Source organism: Melospiza melodia, chromosome 7, assembly GCF_035770615.1.
Source record: "Melospiza melodia melodia isolate bMelMel2 chromosome 7, bMelMel2.pri, whole genome shotgun sequence".
Classification (NCBI taxonomy): Eukaryota; Metazoa; Chordata; class Aves; order Passeriformes; family Passerellidae; genus Melospiza; species Melospiza melodia.
In genome coordinates this window covers 14,363,400-14,382,243 of record NC_086200.1, presented here as the reverse complement: position 1 = coordinate 14,382,243, position 18,844 = coordinate 14,363,400, and positions in this window count along the sequence as shown.

Here is an 18,844-nt window from a genome sequence, read left to right as displayed (position 1 = left end):
CTCATTTTTCAGTTTTCTATCTATTCGTCCCCTGCTTCTGTTTTTCACTTTTTACTAACAACTTAAATACCACTTTTCTTTCAACTACTTACACCCAAAAAAACCCCTTTTTCTCACACTGCTTTTCAATACAATCCAACTCCCTCCAAGGAGATACGGTAAGGCTTAAAATGCACAATCGACATTACCTATACTTTCATTCGTCTACATTCACTCACTTTTATTTCTCATTCACTTTCACACATTCCTTCACACTCTCAAGACACAGAGTGGATCCTTATTGCTAGGAAATCACAGGTCCTTGTGGCCCCCTCTTTCGCTTTGGGGTTTACCTCCAGGTCTCAGTGTCACCAGGCCCCCTAGAAGGGCCCTGACTCTGGCTGCCTCTGGTGCCCGTTCCCCTGTGAGGCTGTCTGCGTGTCTTTCACACTCTTCAGCTACGGCCCCTCACACGCCCAGGGAACGCTAGCTTGGTTCGCAGGTCACTCGCTCCTCTTGGGCCCAGAAGCCCCCACCCAGCCGGGAGCTGCAGCCTGGTGTGCAGGTCACTCGCTCTTTCCACACCTCCCCCTTCCCACCTGCCCAGGAAGCTGAGGCTGGCTCTGTGTGGGTCTCACTCTCACACACCACAAAACAACACTAAGGTACCTTTTACTTTCACATCGCCTATTACAAGTTTAGGTGTTACTGGCCAGTCCCGGTGCTATTGGATATCCCTCAACCCAGCTGTGTTATCCAACCCCAAATGCTCTTGGGCAATTTTTCCCTCAATCCTGTCGTGTTGTCCAACCCCAGATGCTCTCGGGTAATTTTCCTTCAATCCAGCTGTGTTGTTCAACCTCAGATGCTCTTGGGCATTTTCTGTCCCTCAACCCAGCGGTGTGGTACAACTACAGATGCTCTTTGGCATTTAATTTGTTCTGCTGTGTTGTCCAACCCTGGATGTTCTTGGGCATTTTTTTATCCCCCAATCTAGCTGTGTTGTCCCACCCTGAGTGTTCTCGGGCATATCCTCACTCGGACAGAATTCTGCTCAACCCTGCTCTTGGATGCTCTTGGAATATAAATCCCTCAACCCAGCAGGTTTTAGGAGCCCCTCCTGTCCTGTTTCCTAGTGGATTGGGCTAGGAAACCTTGCTCCCCACCACCGAGGGGTCCAACCCCTCCCTGAGACCCAGTCCCAGTCACCCCCGGGGATTCTTTCACTCTCTTATGAGTCGCTTTGTCTCTTTACTGGCCGCTTTTCCAGCGAAAAGTCGGAAACGCAGCGTGGGAGACTCCGCACTCACTTGGCAGGTCTGGGACAACCAGCCCGCCTCTCATTCACACACATTCATCCCCCCGTACCTGCCCCCCGAGAAATACTTACCAATCCTTTTTCCTTCCCGGGTTCTTCGTGCGCACTGCTACTCTTAGGGGGCAAATTACAGCAGTTGTAGGGACCCTTTTCCCGTTCTCTTTGTTTTGTTGTCTCCTTTTGTCCACAGATCGTAACCTGCGTCTGTCGGTCACTTCAGGGGAAGCAGAGCGAGGCTGCCAAAGAGGGCAGGGCGCGCCTTCCCCACTCTGACTCTCCCAAAGCACCGGCAGCGAGGAGTTAGTAACCATCCTCTGCTACCAAATTGTGAAAAACGCCAATCACTTGTTTTTAAAATTTTTAAAGTTTAATAGTAATAAGATGGTTATATAGTAACACAATTAGAGTAATAACAATTTGGACAAATTGAATTAAGACAATATGAGACAATAAAAACAAAGAGTTATGGACATCCAGGTACCTTTTTCTGGGCATCATGGGCCCAAAAAAGGACCCCTGGTAACAAAGGATTAACCCTTAAAAACAACAGCCCGTTGCATATTCATACACTTCATACATGATGCATAAATTCCATTCAAACACAGGATTCTGTCTGACCAGTGTCAACTTCTTCCTTTTAATCCTAATAGCACCTCCAAGGTGGGAAGAAGTTTGTTTCTTCCGATAAGAAGGCCATAAATTCTTTTTCTCTGAAAGATCTAGGTGTCCTGTGGCTGCAAGTTATCTCGCTGCAAGTCCTTCCTTTTAAACAAAGCATCTTACATAGCATAGTTCTATTTTAACAATTTTTATAACCTAAAACTATATTTAACACAGTACTTAAGAAAATTAATACAGCATTGCTTTCTAATACAACACATATAATATTCATTTTAATATTTGTGAAAAGCCAATCATAAAATACATGCATTTTTCACACCCCATTCCTGGACATCAGGGCTCTCTGCTCCCCTTTTCCCGGCCATCCCATGGCTCCCAGCCTCCAGACTGGCCATTGGCTTGACCCTGGGATGCCCTGGAATGCCTTGGTCCCCCATTCCTGCCTTTCCCAGTCCCCAGCCCCAGCTGTGTGCAAAACCAGAGACCCCCTGAACTCCTCGTTCTCGAACATCCCTGCTGTCCCCACCCTTGTCCCCCCTTTTTGGGAAACCCTGGACTCCCCTTTCCTGGGCTCAAGGACCCCCTGGAACTCCCTTCTACCTCTCCACGTCCCTGCCCCTGTCTCCTGTCCCTCAGCTGTCCCCTGTCCCTCGGCTCTGTGGGGCCCAGGGTGGCAGCAGGAGCCAGGGCAGCCCTGGGGGAGAACAACCCTGAGCCCCAGCCGGGCCAGTTCCCCCAGTTCCCCCCAGGTCACTCCCAGCATGGGCCCTGTGGCTCCCAGTCACCCCCAGGATGGTCCCAGTCACTTCCAGTTACACTCAGTGTGATCCCAGTATCATCCCAGTCACTCCCAGTATGATCCCAGGTGTTCCCATTCACCCCTACTATAGTTCCAGACACTCCCAGTATGGTTCCAGTCCTTCCCAGTATGATTCCAGGATGAACCCAGTCACTCTCAGTACAGTGCCATTTGCCCCCAGTATGGTCCCAGTCACTCCAAGTCACCCAGTAGGATTCCAGTCAATCCCAGATACTCCCAGTATTATTCCAGTGACTTCCTTTATGGTTCTTTTGTGATTCCAGTCACTCCTGGTCTCTCCCAGTACATCCCAGTTGTCCCTAATGTGTTTCCACTCACTCCCAGTTGCTCCCAGTAGCTTCCGGTATGATTCCATTTGCTCACAGCCACTCCCAGTCACCTCCAGCATGATTCCAGTCATTTCCTGTATATCCCAGTTGCCCCAACATGGTCCCAATTGCCCTCAGCCTGCCCCTAGTCACTTCCAGTATGATTCCAGAAGGATCCCAGTCACCCTCAGTGTGGTGCCAGTTGTTCCCAGTATGATCCCATTGGTCCCCAGCATGTCCCCATTTCCTCCCAGTGTGATCCCAGTTGCCTCTAGCACAGACCCAGTCCCTCCCAGTATGATCCTACTCTGATGCCATGATGATCCCAGTTGCTCCCAGCTTGGTCCTAGCTGCTCCCAGTTGCTCCCAGTCTGATCCCAGTTGTTCCCAGTGGCCCCTGTGTTATGTTTGGGAATGGGAGGAAATGTAGGGAAGTGATGCAAAGTTTTTTGTGTATCTGACAGTCTGTTGAGCTGCTGAAAAGCTAGACACGCTTTTGTGAAACACACATGGTAAAGACCAAAAAATTCAGAAACTTTTCTTTTCTTTGTTGGTCGGCAGGGAGGTGCTGGGTTTCGGTTTGGGCTTCAGCTCTGTGTCTGGGCTGGGCTGGGCCGTCTTGCTGCAGGCTGGGCTTCTTTTCTATTTCCTGGGCTGCTTGCTGGCTTCTCTCTCCATGGGCTCTGGTTTGGCCGGGCTGGGCTTCAGCAGCTGCCGGGCAAGGAGACAGGGGAGGCTGCGGAGCTTTAGCCAGAGCAGGGCTGGCTGTGGCTGCGAAGATCTCGCTGTCAGGCTGCTGCTTCTTCTTCTTCTTAGCCTGGCTGAGACCAGAGACTTCTGTGGCTGGCGTAGAAAACTAAACACTAACTACAAAGCTGATCTGAACACAACTGAGCCACAGCTTTCTGTTAGTAGTTATTGGTGGGTTAGGTAGGCTTCAGGCGTGATGTTAACTTTTTCAGTGCTTCAGTCTTCTTCTGAGTGAGAGAAAAGAACAACATGCACGTATATTAAAAACAAGATGAAGATATTAAAGGTAATAAAGAAGAAGGTAAGTAAGGCCCAGATGGGAGGGGGAGAAGATGCTTTGTTTTTAGAGCTGAAATCCTCTTGTAAGCTATAAAGAAAAGACTCTTTTCCCTTATAACACATAAAACTATAAGGAAATGAAAGTGTTTGAATTGATATTAGGTAAAGGCTTCTATGTTAAAGTAAGCAGATGTTGAAATAGCTGTAATCTCATGAGAAGTTTGCACAAAGAAAGAGCACAGTCTTGTGCTTCTAAAAATGAAGATCTGTGCTCCCAGAGATGAAGATGATTTTAGAGATAGATAATGAGAACTTTTGCCTTTGAACAGCACATCTTTAAAACAATACCCCATCAATCAACATAGCCCGTCTCCAAGCTGTGGGAAGGTTTGTAGAAATAAGAAAGATTTTACGATAGCAAGGTTCCCCTGGCAGTTGTTATTCATGACAAAATTGAGAACCACGAGAAAACTGTTTTTTTCCTTTTGTAGAAAAGTCTCCATAACTTTATCAAGAGGGACTTCTCTCCCTAAGTGAACTAAAAAAAGACTCTTTGAGAGGTAGTAAACTGACTAGAAATCTTAAGTTTAGTTTCTTTACATTGTCAGTGAGAAAGAAAAAGTTGTGGGGAGAAGTATTCTAAAAAGTTTGCTTTGATTCTTACTACCTTTTTGTTTCTTTTTACTTACTATTATTAAAATTTTTCTTTCTACCCTTTTAAAGTTTTGAGCCTGCTTTACCTTTCTCCTAATCCTATCTCACAACCAAAAATAAGTGTATTAGTAATTAACCAACACCAAACCCACCACATTCTTTAGTGCATTAGCCAAAAAAAAATCTCAAAATTAAAGAGATCTTATATTAGCAAACCAAAACCACGACACCCTAGCACAGACCCAGTCACTCCCAGTATGACCCCGGTAGGAATCCACTGTGATCCCAGTCTTCCCAGTTGCCCCCAATGTAGACTCAGTGACTCCAGTCACTCTCAGTGTGTTCCCAGTCATCCCCAGTATGGTTGCAGTCACTCCCAGTATATCCCAGTGGGTCCCACTATGATCCCTTTTGCCCCAGTTCTGGCCCTGCTGAGTCCCAGTGTGCTCTGATCCTGCTCCCAGTGGGTCCCAGTGCTGGGCACGGTGAATCCCAGGGTGTCCTGGTGTATCCTGGAGTATCCTGGAGTGTCTTGGTATGTCCCGGTGTATCCCAGTATATCCCGGTGTGTCCCAGTGTATCCCAGTGTGTCCCAGTGTATCCTGCCTGGTGTATCCCGGTGTCCCAGTCCATCCCAGCCTGTCCCAGTCCATCCCGGTCCGTTCCCTTCACTGGGAGTGACTGGGATCATACTGGTGGAAAGTGGAATCTTACTGGGCCAAGTGGATGTGACTGGGAATGACTGTGAGTATGCTGAAGGCAACTGGGATATACTGGGAGTGTCTGTAACCATGCTGGGGGTGTCTGGGAACACACTGAGAGTCCCAGCAGGTCCAAGGACACCGTGGTGGCACTATGGAACCTCATGGAACCAAGGGGATCATTGTGGCACCCCTGGAGCCCATGGAACCGAGGGGCCTTGGTGACACAGCGGGGCTTCATGGACTCAGAGACCATTATGGTTCTGTGGGGCCTGATGGAACCATGGAGACCATTGGGACCCTTCAGGGCCTCGTGTCACCAAGGGGGCATTATGGCACCTCAGGGACACATGGAAGCAAGGGACCATTGGGTCTCATGGAACTGAGGGAACGTGGAACAGGCCTGGCTGGCTTGGCCTCCCAGGGGCCAGCGGACAGCTCTGGCTGATGTTGGAATGTCAAAGGCTGCCTTTCATCAGCTCCTGGAGCACTGCGGCTCTGTGCTTTCCTTGCTAGGAAAGGAACTGTCAATCTCTTCTAATTACTCATGGCCAGAACTGGGATTTCAACTCCAAATTTTTCCCATAGGAATATTGCCAGGACAAGTGTGGCAGGCAATGTTTTCAGGAGAGTCACCTCCCATCTGTCCCCAAAACACTGGGGAAGGCTCCGTGCTTTCCTCCCTATGAGAAAGAACTGTCCTACTTCTCCAGGCATGCATGGCTGAGATTGGTCTTCCACCTCCAGAATTCCCTAAATCCAAAGACTGCTCCCAAAAAAATCTGCCATTCCTGACAAGTCTGGCTGGCCTTGGCCTAGCGAGACTCTCACCTGCCTTCCAAACACTGAGGCTCTGTGCTTTCCTTCCTATGGAACAAAACTGTCCTTCTCAGCCAGGTGCCCATGGCCACAACTGGGATTTCACTTCCAGCATTGCCTGTTGTGACAGACTGGAGGAGATTGTTGGCTCTAAACATTTTGTGTGGGGGGGAGGAAGGGGCAGGTCCAGCCTTGCCCTGCCCTGGAGCCTCAATCCCCCCAGAGCCTCTATCCCAGCCCAGCAGTGGCTGCCAGTCCCTGGCACAGCACAGGCAATGCTCCACAGCCACCTCTGCAGCCCCAGCCCAGCTCCTGAGGGAGCAAATGAGCCCAAGCCCCACCTGGGGGAAGGGCCCAGGGAGACCAAGGGGTACTGAAGGCTGACCACAAGGCAAGCACACATCTTGACCCTGCCTCCTGTTGTAATTTCTATCTGAACACTGCTGGAATCCAGCAGTTGGTAACTCTGTGTGTGCTCCTCTGTATCTTTTCAGCCAACAAAGCCAAGGGAAGGCACAGTTCCATCAAATGCAAAAGTCATTCCTCTGCTGGATATTAAATCCACTTTCCACAGCAGACAGCCTCAGAGCAATGGAAAGCACCTTCTGTGCCCAGCACAGATCCCAAGGTCCCCCCAAACCCTCCCTGCCCCAATTCTGCCCAGATTTGCTCTTTGCACACACGAGTCACACACTGAAGTCAGGAGCTCCCTCCATGCCCAGAGGGAGGAAAAGAGAGAAAGGGGATGAAGAGCTCTCCTGTGCAGAGCCAAGGCCCAAGTGCTCTGGGATGTCCCAGCAGCATCTGACATGTCCACCATCCCCCAGAGATTTCCGCACAGGAACAGTTTTAGACAAAGGCAAAAGAAAAGGCAATTCTGTGAGATATAAACACAATTAAGATGTTGACTAATATGATATTTATTTCAGCTTCAGAAAGATTGGGCAATTCCCTGAAGCTCAAAGCATGAAACCAGTCAGCTGAAGGGCACTTGAATGACCAGAAAGCACCGGGAGGAGTGCTGAGGGTTTTTTGGAGGACAATGGACATATGCAACATGTTCACAATCCAGCCTTCATAGAACCTGAGTGAGGTCACCATGCCCTTGAAGGACACAAAAGAAGGAGAACACGCTCAGCAGCAGACGGTTCAGGATGCAAAGGCAGACAAGAAAACCACAGCGAGATGCATGAAGAAGAAAGACTAACTAAAATTAACTGAAATATCAAAATGCATGCGTAAAAAGGATTTAACCAATCATGTATCAGCTTGAGGTGTGAACAATAGAGAACAGTATAAATATGGCTTGCTTTTTGTAATAAATTGGTTTCCCTTATCATATTAATCATGGTGTGATGTCCCATTAATGATCCTCTGCACCTAGGGACCAGAAATGCATGCAAGCCTCCACCCCAAGAGACATTATGAATTCAAAAAACATGGCCATTAACTGCTTTATACCAACACAGAGTAATGGCAACCAAAATGCAGTCAGAACAGGGTTTTTTCCACTCTCTCTCAAGCCCCACACGTTGGGCACCAAATTTTGTCCTGGTTTGGGGCAAATTTGGGAGAAAACCTCCAAAGGGGCTCCTCCAGAAAGCAAACGCACATTGCCCCTCCCCACAACTGGGTCAGGAAGGATTCCCTGGAGAGAAGTGGAAAGAACCTGTTTATTTAACAGGCAAAGCACCCCCAGCACACAAAATGAACAATACCAGGTGACAACACTCTTTCACCACTCTGAAAAAGATGACAAATTCAGAAAGTCTCTCTTGGGAGTGGTCGCTCTGTTATCAGTCCCTCCGGTGCTGGGGCAGCTGCTGCAGCCACAAGGTGCAAACTCTCAGTGTTTCCCAGGTCCCAGTCTGGAGCAGGTTTGAGTGGTTCCAAAAAAGAGAAAGGAAAAACAGTCCAGGGAAAAATTCGGAGTGCTTAGCTAAACTAAGTAATGAGCAGAAACAAAAGCAAGAGCAAAGCAAAAAGCCAAGCAAAAAGCAAAAGCAGCACCATGTACTGCCCTGTCTCTGTGTCCCGCCAGCCGTGGGGGAGCGGCTGATAACAAAACCAAAACAAAACTTCGCTCTTCAGAGCCAGTCTTGAAGGCACAGAACATAATATCCAGCATAAACAGAACACATGGATGGGGATACAAGCATCATAACGTCACCATAGGACAGTCCTGCACCCAAAATTCTGTCCTGCACCCACTGCTGCATCCTGAGTCCTGTCCTGCACCCCGAGCCCCGTCCTGTACCCAAATTCTGTACTGTCCCATACCCCAAACTCAAAGCTGCCCCCAAACCCCAACCCCACCCCTCATTTATCACCACATTCCTGTTCCACACCTTCTCTTCAACTCCTCCCCCTCTCCCACCCCTGTCCCACCCCCAAATTTATCCCATGTCCCTGATCCCCTCCCTGTTCCCTCCCCAACTCAGCCCTTCCCCGCAGGCCAAGTGGGCGGCAGCAGCAGTGGCAGCTGGTGGGGGCTGGTGGAGTTGGAGGAGCTGCAGCCCCTGAGCCTCCTCACCCTGGACACGCTCCAGAAGTGCATCTTCAGCTATGAGACCCACGGCCAGGAGTGATTGACACCTGTCCCCACTGATCATCTGTAAGAGACACTCTGAGGTTTCCCTCAGCTGCCTCACGACCGCTGTGACGGAGACTGAAGCCCCCTCCCAAGGGCTGAGACTGAGACCCCTATAACTCTAACACAGGGGGCTGGCCGAACTGAAGCCAGATGTTTGCCAAGTGTTGCCTGCAGGTGTGCTCCCTGGACCAAGAAAACAATTGGTCTCACTCACTGCTGAGAACATGGACTGTCTGTAAACTCACCTGTTCCCTCTCGGTGCTTTCAATAGACTTACCTGCTCCCCCCCTTGGTGGAGGACTATAACAGAACCAAGACTTTGAGATTCTCCCTGACGTGACAAGACGGATCTATTGGCTGGACCACGAGGGTTTCATCTCTCCATTGGCAGCTATTCCTCCCCTCTTTCTCTCTCTCTCTCTCTCTCTCTCTCCTTTATTCTCCTTTCTTATCCTTCCATCACATCTGCTGTGGGCACTCAACAAGAGGTGCATTTGTTTTGATTAATACCAAAATCCCCTTCCGTGTTGCTTTTGCACTCAGATCAGTTAACAAACCATCATGACCCTCGCTTGTACGAGCGGATCATGACACCATCCTGGTGGCCCTACCATTGTCCCTGCTGGCCATCCTGGTGGCTGTGCTGGCTCTGCCATGGTCCCCACTGGCCATCCTGTCCAATCACTGTCCCTGCTGGCCATTCTGGTGGCCCCAATGGTCCTGCTATCATCCATGCTGGTGGCCACAGTGTCCCCACATCGTCCCTGGTACAGGCAGCCCAGCGAGTACATCCTGCTGCTCACCAAGGTGGGGCTGGGGTGGTGGCCATGGGGCATGAAAGTGGTCAAGAGAGTGGTGGTGGCCATGGAAGGATTGACCATAGAGGCCAGTAGGATGCTGGTGGCCATGGGAGGCTTGGACATAGACTGGTGGCTACAGGGGAACAGTGGTGGCCATGGGCAGCATTGACCATAGAGCTGGTGGCCAGTGGGATGGTGGTGCCATAGGGTGGTGGCCATGGATGGGATTTGGCCCCAGGTGGCCCACAGACTGGTGGCCCCAGTGGCCCGTGGCTCATCTTGCCTCTGCAGGACGAGAATGGCCGCACCCTGTCGGACGAGGACATCGCGGCTGAGGCTGACACCTTCATGTTTGAGGGTGAGCACGAGCTCCCAGGTGCCACTGGGGAGGAGCCACTCCAGTATCCCCTCACTCACCCAGTGTCCCCACAGGCCATGACACCACGGCCAGTGGCCTGGCATGGCTCTTCTACAACCTGGCCGGCCATCCTGAGCACCAGGAGCGATGCCGCCAGCAGGTACAGGAGCTCCTGGCTGGCCGGGACACTGCAGACATTGAATGGTGAGAATTACCCAGGGCCACCCCGGTCATGTGGCTTGGGGACACGATGCCACCCCCGCTTGTCCCCAGGGACGACCTGTCCCAGCTGCCCTTCACCACCATATGCATCAAGGAGAGCCTGCGGCTGCACCCTCCTGTCACTGCTGTGTCCCGGCGCTGCACCGAGGACATCCCCCTGCGTGATGGCTGTGTCATCCCCAAGGGTATGGCATGGCCAGGGTGTCCCCAGTGTCACCACCCATCCTCATCTGCTGTCCCTAAAGTTGCCATTCCCATCCCACCAGGGGTCATCTGCCTGATGAGCATCTATGGGACCCACCACAACCCAGACCTCTGGCCCAAGCGTGAGGTAGGGCCACCCTATGAGGTGTCCCTGTGACCATGGTGGTGACAGCTGTGTCCCCTCGGTGTGACTGTGTTGGTGTCACCCCAGGTGTTCAGTCCTCTGAGGTTCAGTCTGGAAAACAGCAAGGAACGGTCCCCGTCGTCCTTCATCCCCTTCTCTGCTGGCCCCAGGTATGTGCTGGAGTGGGGACAGCAGTGTCCCCAAATGTCACCCCTGTCCCTGGCTGGGTTCACAGTGGGGTGACAATGGGGAGGAGCAGGGAATAAATGGCAGCACGAAAGGGACAGTATCATGGTGGTGGTGGGGATGTGTTGTCCTTGGCCATGGGACACCCCATGGCATGGACATGTCAACCCATGGACTTGTCTCTAGGCCACTTGTGTCACCATCCATGGCCATGTCCCCCATTTCCTCATCCATGGCCATAGAGCCCCATGTCACCATCTCTATCTGTGACACCTCCCATGCCCAATATCGCCATCCACAGCCATGTCCTTGTCCCCATCCCCACCATATCCCCACCCAGGTCCTTGTCCCCATCCCCACCACATCCCCACCCAGGTCCTTGTCCCCATCCCCACCATATCCCCACCCACGTCCTTGTGCCCATCCCTACCATGTCCCCACCCAAGTCCCACAATGTCACCATCCACGTCTTAGTTGAAGGTCTTTATATTTACCCCAATGTTGGGTGAAGGATAATGAAAAATGAAAGAAAATAAAGGCCAAAATAAAAGCATTTATGTGTCCATGCTGGCTGAGTATCCGTGTGCCTGGGCGGGTAGAAAGGACCTTTTCTAGAAAGATTTCCACTCCATTGTCTCCAAAATCCTGGGTTTTGCCCCAGTCAATCACCATTTGGCTGTGGAAGATGCTGGTGGGCCAGAGAGAATTAGAATCATGGAATGATTCAGGTTGGAAAAGACCTCCAACACCATTTGGAATTCTGGATGCCACTCGAAGCAATGACTGGATGCAAAAGGTGAGACTGTTTTGGTGTCGAAAGTAAAAAACTGTGCTGTCCACTATGAAATTCTGATGTCTGTTTGCATCCCAATGGATTTTTCTCTGGCCGTGTCCAAGTGCCCAAGGAGAGCCAGGAAGATGTGGGGACCACCAGCCAGGCGTCTTCCCAACATGGATCACCAGGATCATGGATGACCAAGTCTCCGCCCAGTGGACCATCCAGTGGGGGTCCCCAATGGGGGATGGAGTTGAAGCAGCACTCAAAGCTCTTCCTGTCACTGTAGGACACAAAACAACACGAGCGCACACACTGCTGCTCTCAAGGGGAAGAAAAGGGAAGTTTATTTCCTGACTCCAACATTTACAGTTTTCTAAAAGCGACCGTGGATTGGAGGGTGAAAGTGCCACCTCTCCAATGACACTGGACAAACTAACAGTCCATCATATTTTTCTTCTTCTATAAAAGAATGCCAAACAAGAAGTTATTTACAGAAAGTGTTTGAGAAAGTTTGCTACAAGAATGTAAACATTAGAAGGCTCAGAAAATCTTTAAAAATCAAGGCAACACTCTTCCTGCACACAGGGCACTTGTTGGGCATCCCTTACTGCTGCCTCCCTTGGTGTTGGGTCATGGCAGAGTTCTGGGAGAAGTTCTTCCCACACTTGGGACACTGTCAGGGCCTCTCCCCAGTGTGGATCCACTGGTGGGTGACGAGAGTGCAGTTTTTCTAAAAGCCCTTCCTGCAGTCAGGGCAGCAGAAGGGCCTCTATTCTGTGTGAATCTGCTGATGCTTGAGGAGACGGTATCGGCTCTGAAACCTCTCCCCACACTCAGAACACTCATCGGATCTCTCCCCAGTGTGGATTCTCTGGTGGGCAATCAGCCTAGTGCTCTGACTGAAGCTTTTCCCACATTCCCCACACCTGTAAGGCCTCTCCCTGGTGTGGATCGTCTGGTGCAGAATCAGCCTAGAGTTCTGACTGAAGCTTTTCCCACATTCCCCACACCTGTAAGGCCTCTCCCCAGTGTGGATCCTCTGGTGGACACTCAGGCCGGAGGGGTCGATGAAGCTTTTCCCACATTCCCTGCACTTATAGGGCCTCTCCCCAGTGTGGATCCTCTGGTGGGCATTCAGATGGCAGCTCTGCCTAAAGCTTTTCCCACATTCCCTGCACTTGTAGGGCCTCTCCCCAGTGTGGATCCTCTGGTGCAGAATCAGGCTGGAGTTCTCAATGAAGCTCTTCCCACACTCTGAGCACGTGCAGGGGCACTCCCCAGTGTGCATTGTCTGGTGGATGATCAGGCGGCAGCTGTCACGGAAGCCCTTCCCACACTCCCCACACACAAAGGGTCGTATCCCAGTGTGGATCATCTGGTGGAGTTTCAAGCTGGAGCTCCTCCTGAAGCCCTTCCCACATTCTCCACATTTATAGGGCCGTTCATTGGCGTGGATCCTCTGGTGGGCGATCAGGTTGGAGTTGATCCTGAAGCTCTTCCCACATTCCCCACACTTGTGGGGCCGTTCATTGGTGTGGATCCTCTGGTGGACAGTCAGGTGGGAGCTGATCCTGAAGCTCTTCCCACATTCCCTACACTCATAGGGCCGTTCCCCGGTGTGGGTCCTCTGGTGGATGAGCAGGTGGTCGCTCCTGCCGAAACTCTTCCCACATTCCAAGCACTGGTGGGGCTTCTTGCCATCATCAAGCTGCTGATGGACCACCACTTCAGCGCTCTGGCCAGATCTCTGGCTGCCTTCCAGGCACAGGCTGAGTCTCTCCTCCTCGGAGCACCCTGGGCTGGGTTTGCAGCCCCTCCTCTTGAGGGATCTCCGGGGCTTTTCCTCCCCAGTGGATTCCTGTGCCCTGGAGCCGCTCAAAATGGCCTCTTCCACCAGGTTCTGCTGTGAGGATTTGTCCTCCCTGGTCTCCATCCTCAGCTCCTTCCCTGGGGGAGGAAGGACAAGGAGAGGCTGGGATTTGCCTCCGTGCCACAGGGAAGGGGAAGGAGATCCCCCCAGTGCATCCCTGGCTGGACAGCATCAGCAGTGGGGCTGTGCTGCAGCTGGGGCCGTGCTGGGCTGGGAGACGGAGCAGGACAGAGGGGAAAAGGGGCACTGACTTCCTTCTCACCTGCCTCAGTGCCCTGGGGCATCTTCCTCTTCCTCACAGCCTTCTCCATCCAGATGAGGTTTGGGAATGGGAAATCCTGATTTGGGGGAAAAACAAGATGTGAGTGCATTGCCTTCGGAGGTCCCACTGGCCAAGTCCATCTCTAGAAGTCACCGGACGTCTGGTGGCCAGAAATACCTCCAAAAATCAAGGAGTCCAAAAACCTCTCCCAGGAGTTCCCTGTTTCCAGTGTCCTCACTTTGGGCTTATGGGGGTCCCTCTTCTCAGAGCTGCTGGGGGGGCTGTGGGGCCTGGGCATTCCCCCTCTCCCGGGTCCTGCTTACACAGGCTGAGGGTCTTTTGGGGGTCCCAGGGGTGAAATTATGATGCTCGTATCCCCATTTGTCTGAAATAAGCTTTGCACCTTTAATACTGGTTCTGAGAGCAGAGAGGGAGGAAGAAGAAGCACGGAGTTTGTTTTCAGAACCTCTCTCACTCCTCCACATTCCTGCTCCTCTCTTGTCTGCAGATGGACAGACAGCGGGACAGAGCCCTCCTTTGCTGTTAGTCAGTTTGAGCTAGCAGAGGAAGAGAAGCTCCCTGGACTGTGGTTTTTGGTTTATCCTTTTCTTTGGACCTGTCTAAACCTGCTCTGGATTGAACACCCAGAAGAGCACCAGGTGCTCACACCTGTGCCCCACCGGGGCTGGGCCACGGCATTTCCAGCCCCAGAGAGACTGATAAGAGACTGATAAGAGACTGAGCAAGCCATGCTACAGCTCACGGAGGGACTTTGTGAGTTTGTCATCTCTTTTGGAGCAGCAAGAGATTTTATTGTTTAATACTGTTCATTTTGGGGTCTGGTGAGTGCTTTGCCTGTTCAATAAACAGTTTTTTCCACTTCTCTCAAAGAAAATACTTTTCCAGAACCAGCTGGAGGAGGGGCCACTTGACTTTGCTCTTCTACAGGAAACACCTTTAGAGTTTTTCCTCCCAAAATTGCCCTAAGCCAGGACATTGGCTTTGAAGGTCCCACTGGCCAAGTCCATCTCTAGAAGTCACTGAGTGGTGGCCAGAAATACCTCCAAAAATCAAGAATTCCAAAAACCTCTCCCAGGAGTGCCCCGTTTCCAGTGTCCTTATTTTGGGCTTATGGGGGTCCCTCTTCTCACAGCTGATGGGGGGCCTGTGGGTCCTGGGCATTCCCCCTCTCACGGGTCCTGCTCAGGCATGCTGAGGGGGTTTTGGGGGTCCCAGGGCTCACCCTCCCCTGATTCTGTGGAAATTGTTTTTGTGACACGTGCCAATTGGGAATGGAATCAGCAAATGCTTCTATCTGCTGTGTCCAAAACAAGACACAAAGAAAGGTTTTGAAACTTTCTGACCAAATAGACAAATAAAGCATCAAAATCAAAGAAGTATAGTAGAGCAAAAGAGATGAGGCAGCAAGACGACTGATGCTTAGAATAAAATAGAGGAAGTTGGGGTAAAGCTAAGAGATATTGTAACAAAGCAATTAAAAGCTTATGTATAATAAAAAGCTTGATGCACTTGACAAATCATGTAGCAGACACCAGTGCAAGGCCTCCCTCCAGACAATCACAAGAAGGATAGCAATCAATGACCACCTAGAAATATTGTGAAATTACTGCTCCCAGCTTATTGATATTTGCTAATTTGGACTAACCAAGCATATTGGAAAATGCTTTGTAGGCTTAAAAACAGTATATATAATTTACTGAACTGTGTGTGCTATGAGTGGAGCAGTGACTCCCCAGCCACCCAGCGCTGCGTGCTTGCTTTAAAATAAAAGGTATAGAAGTAAAATTCACATTCGCTATTGAAATTTTACATCAGGTGTTCCAGGGTCCCCTTTCTCCAGCATCCCCCCACTCTAGGCACTCAGCGCTTCCCCTGCTCCCCTTTGCACTCCTGAGAGATCCAAAAGTACCCCCTTCATCAAATAAATTAAAAATACCTCTCTCAGCGACACCAAAATATATTTGGGACTCAACTCCTGTGAAAAACGCCAATCACTTGTTTTTAAAATTTTAAAAGTTTAATAGTAATAAAATGGTTCTAAAAACAGTAATACAATTAGAGTAATAATAATTTGGACAATTTGAATTAGGACAATACGAGACAACAAATACAAAGAATTATGGATGTCCGGGTACCTTTTTCTGGGCAGCACGAGCCGGAAAAAGGGCACCGGTTAACAAAGATTAACCCTTAAAAACAATAACCCGTTGCATATTCATACACCTCATACATGATGCATAAATTCCATTCAAACACAGGATTCTGTCTGGCCATCATCAACTTCTTCCTTCTAATCCTAACAGCCCCTTTGAGGCGGGAAGAAGTTCGTTTCTTCTGGTAAGAGAGCAAAAAATTCTTTTTTCTGAAAGATTCAGGTGTCCTGTGGCTGCTATCTGATGCGAGTGCCTCATTCCTTCCTTTAAAAAAACCTCACTGACATAGTTCTTCTTTTAACTACAAAAGTTACCTTTTAATTACAAGACTACATTTATTATTAAACTGTTAATACAGCACTACTAATCAATACACCAAAATACATATGGTAAATGTGAAAATGCCTGTATTTTATGATTGGTTTTTCGCAAATATTAAATGAATATTATATGTGTTGTGTTAGAAAGTAATGCTGTATTAATTCTCTTAAGTACCATGTTAAATATAGTTTTAGGTTATAAAAATTTTTAAAATAGAAACGATGCCACGTAGGATACTTTTTTAAAGAAAGGACTTCCAGCGAGATAGCAGCCACAGGACACCTGAATCTTTCAGAGAAAAATAATTTATTGCTCTCTTACCAGAAGAAAGGAACTTCTTCCTGCCTCGAAGGTGCTGTTAGGATTCAGAGGAAGAAGCTGACACTGACCAGACAGAATCCTGTGTTTGAATGGAATTTATGCATCATGTATGAAGTGCATGAATATGCAATGGGCTATTGTTTTTAAGGGTTAATCTTTGTTAGCGGGGGTCCTTTTTCGGGCTCATGCTGCCCAGAAAAAGGTACCCAAAGGTCCGTAACTCTTTGTATTTGTTGTCTCGTATTGTCCTAATTCAAATTGTCCAAATTATTATTACTCTAATTGTATTACTATTTTTAGAACCATTTTATTACTACTAAACTTTTACAATTTTTCACACACCATAAGCACACGTACCTTTGCTTAAAACAATGCTTGCTTATTTCGAATACAATACCTGCTTGTAAGCCTTAAAACACAACACACAGAGCTCCATTCTTAAGCTTTAACCTTCCTAATATCTTGCTTGTCGGCGGAAGGGAACCAGGACATCAATTTGATCATCACAGGCTCGATTTTATTGATCAGTACGGCGGGTTAAATACAGTTCATAATGAGCTTCATACATATTGCAAAAGTTGAGCTCAGGATTGGTCAGCTTACATATCAGCACCTACGCCTACTTCTACATTCCTATGGTTCTACTTTTGATACTTTCTACATATTCTTAGGATATATTCAGGACTAATCTCAACTCCCTATCCTCATGTTGCAGCAAGGTCGCTGCTGACTCTTCCTTTCAGCTTGCTGACTGCTGACTTTTCTCCTTCAGCTTAACCAGTGGCATTATATCAGTGTGGCCTTTCTCAGCTAACCAATTATTAATAATACTCTCCACACCTGTAGCCTACTTACAGTAGTCGTTGAATATCTCTGGTGCTTCCAAGACCCGTTCTGGCTTTGAGGGAATATATCTGCTCTTCTTCCTGCTCAATCCAGGTGCCATTTTCTGACTGTAGAGCACTTTCAGGTTATTCTGATAGTCTGTGTGCAGGGGAACAGGTTTGTTAACCTGAGTTAGTTTCCTCCCAGCTGAGTGCTGCTCACCCAACTAGGAATCCCTTGGAGTGAAAATAAAGTCCTAAGAGAAACACTCACAAGCCTGCAGTGCACTAAAATCACTGGCAGAATGAACTGCTGAGCAGGGGTGAGCTACAATTTCCTCATTCATGGAAACAAATTTAACAAACACTTGGGTTTTTGAATCCCATTATATTTAGTTGCAGTTTAAGCTAGAAAGTGCACAGCAGAGGCTTTGATGCTCTTACAGACTTCATGAACGTTTGGAACCTGCAGTACCGGTAACTGTCACCGACATCTTTCCATAAAAGTCCTTTTTTTAGGATTTTTCCCCCTTCTGAGAAGCTGTGGCCTCAGCAACAAAAGGTAAACAATGGTTATCTGCTGCTGGGGAATGCAACAGGTGGATGCGTGATCAGTCTTGGGTGAATGTTTGGATTTACTGACCACTCACAGCGGAGCTGGGTCTCACCCTCTGCTGAGAAACAGCCCTTTGTTTATTCATTCTTTTCCTATTCTTAGCTTAGCTAGCTTCTGAGAACTTTCCTTCTATTTCTTTTAGTATAGTAATAATGTAATATATATCATAAAATATTAAATCAAGCCTTCTGAACATGAGGTCAAGATTCTCATCTCTCTCTCCACCCTGAAGACCCTTGCAAGCCCTGTAACAGGTGACCAACTGGCAGTCATAGCAACTCTCCTAAATAAATTCACTTTAACTGTTATGCCCTCCCTCGACCTCAGGAACCTTAAGAAAGGAGACTCCAGCCTGTACAGCTCTCAGAAACCAGTTGATTTCTCCTGTGACCACACACAGAGCCTCTGTGTTGCTGTTCCCCTGACCTGATCCCTCCTGCTGATTCAGCTCACACGGAGCCTGTATCATACCTTCTGGAGCATTCTGTGGTTTTCCTCTGAGGTGGAGGATCTTTGCCTCTTCCACATCAAAACCATTCAGATTCACTGCCCAGGCTTTCTGTTGCTCCTACAGAGACAAATCACCCTCAGTGCAATGCATTTAAAACAATTCCCACACTACAATTTAAACAGACACCTAAGTCCCCTTCTCTTAGAATCTGAAGATGTTTGACTGTGCTGCAAGGGTCAGTCACACAGAGGCAGGTCAAAGCAGTTTTCCTCAGACTTTCATACATTGTCCTGCTCACATTTTCAAACAATGGCAAATTCAGTGTCATTGCCAGAGGGAAAAGCCACAGCCACAAAGCGACCAAATGCTTCACAAACAGATTTCAGAACACAGTGTAAAACATTCCAGAAGTGTTCCCTGTGGAGACCTTGTCCTAGAATAGCTACCACCAGCAGTTTCACTTTGCATAGGCTTACAGCTTTGTGTTTTTG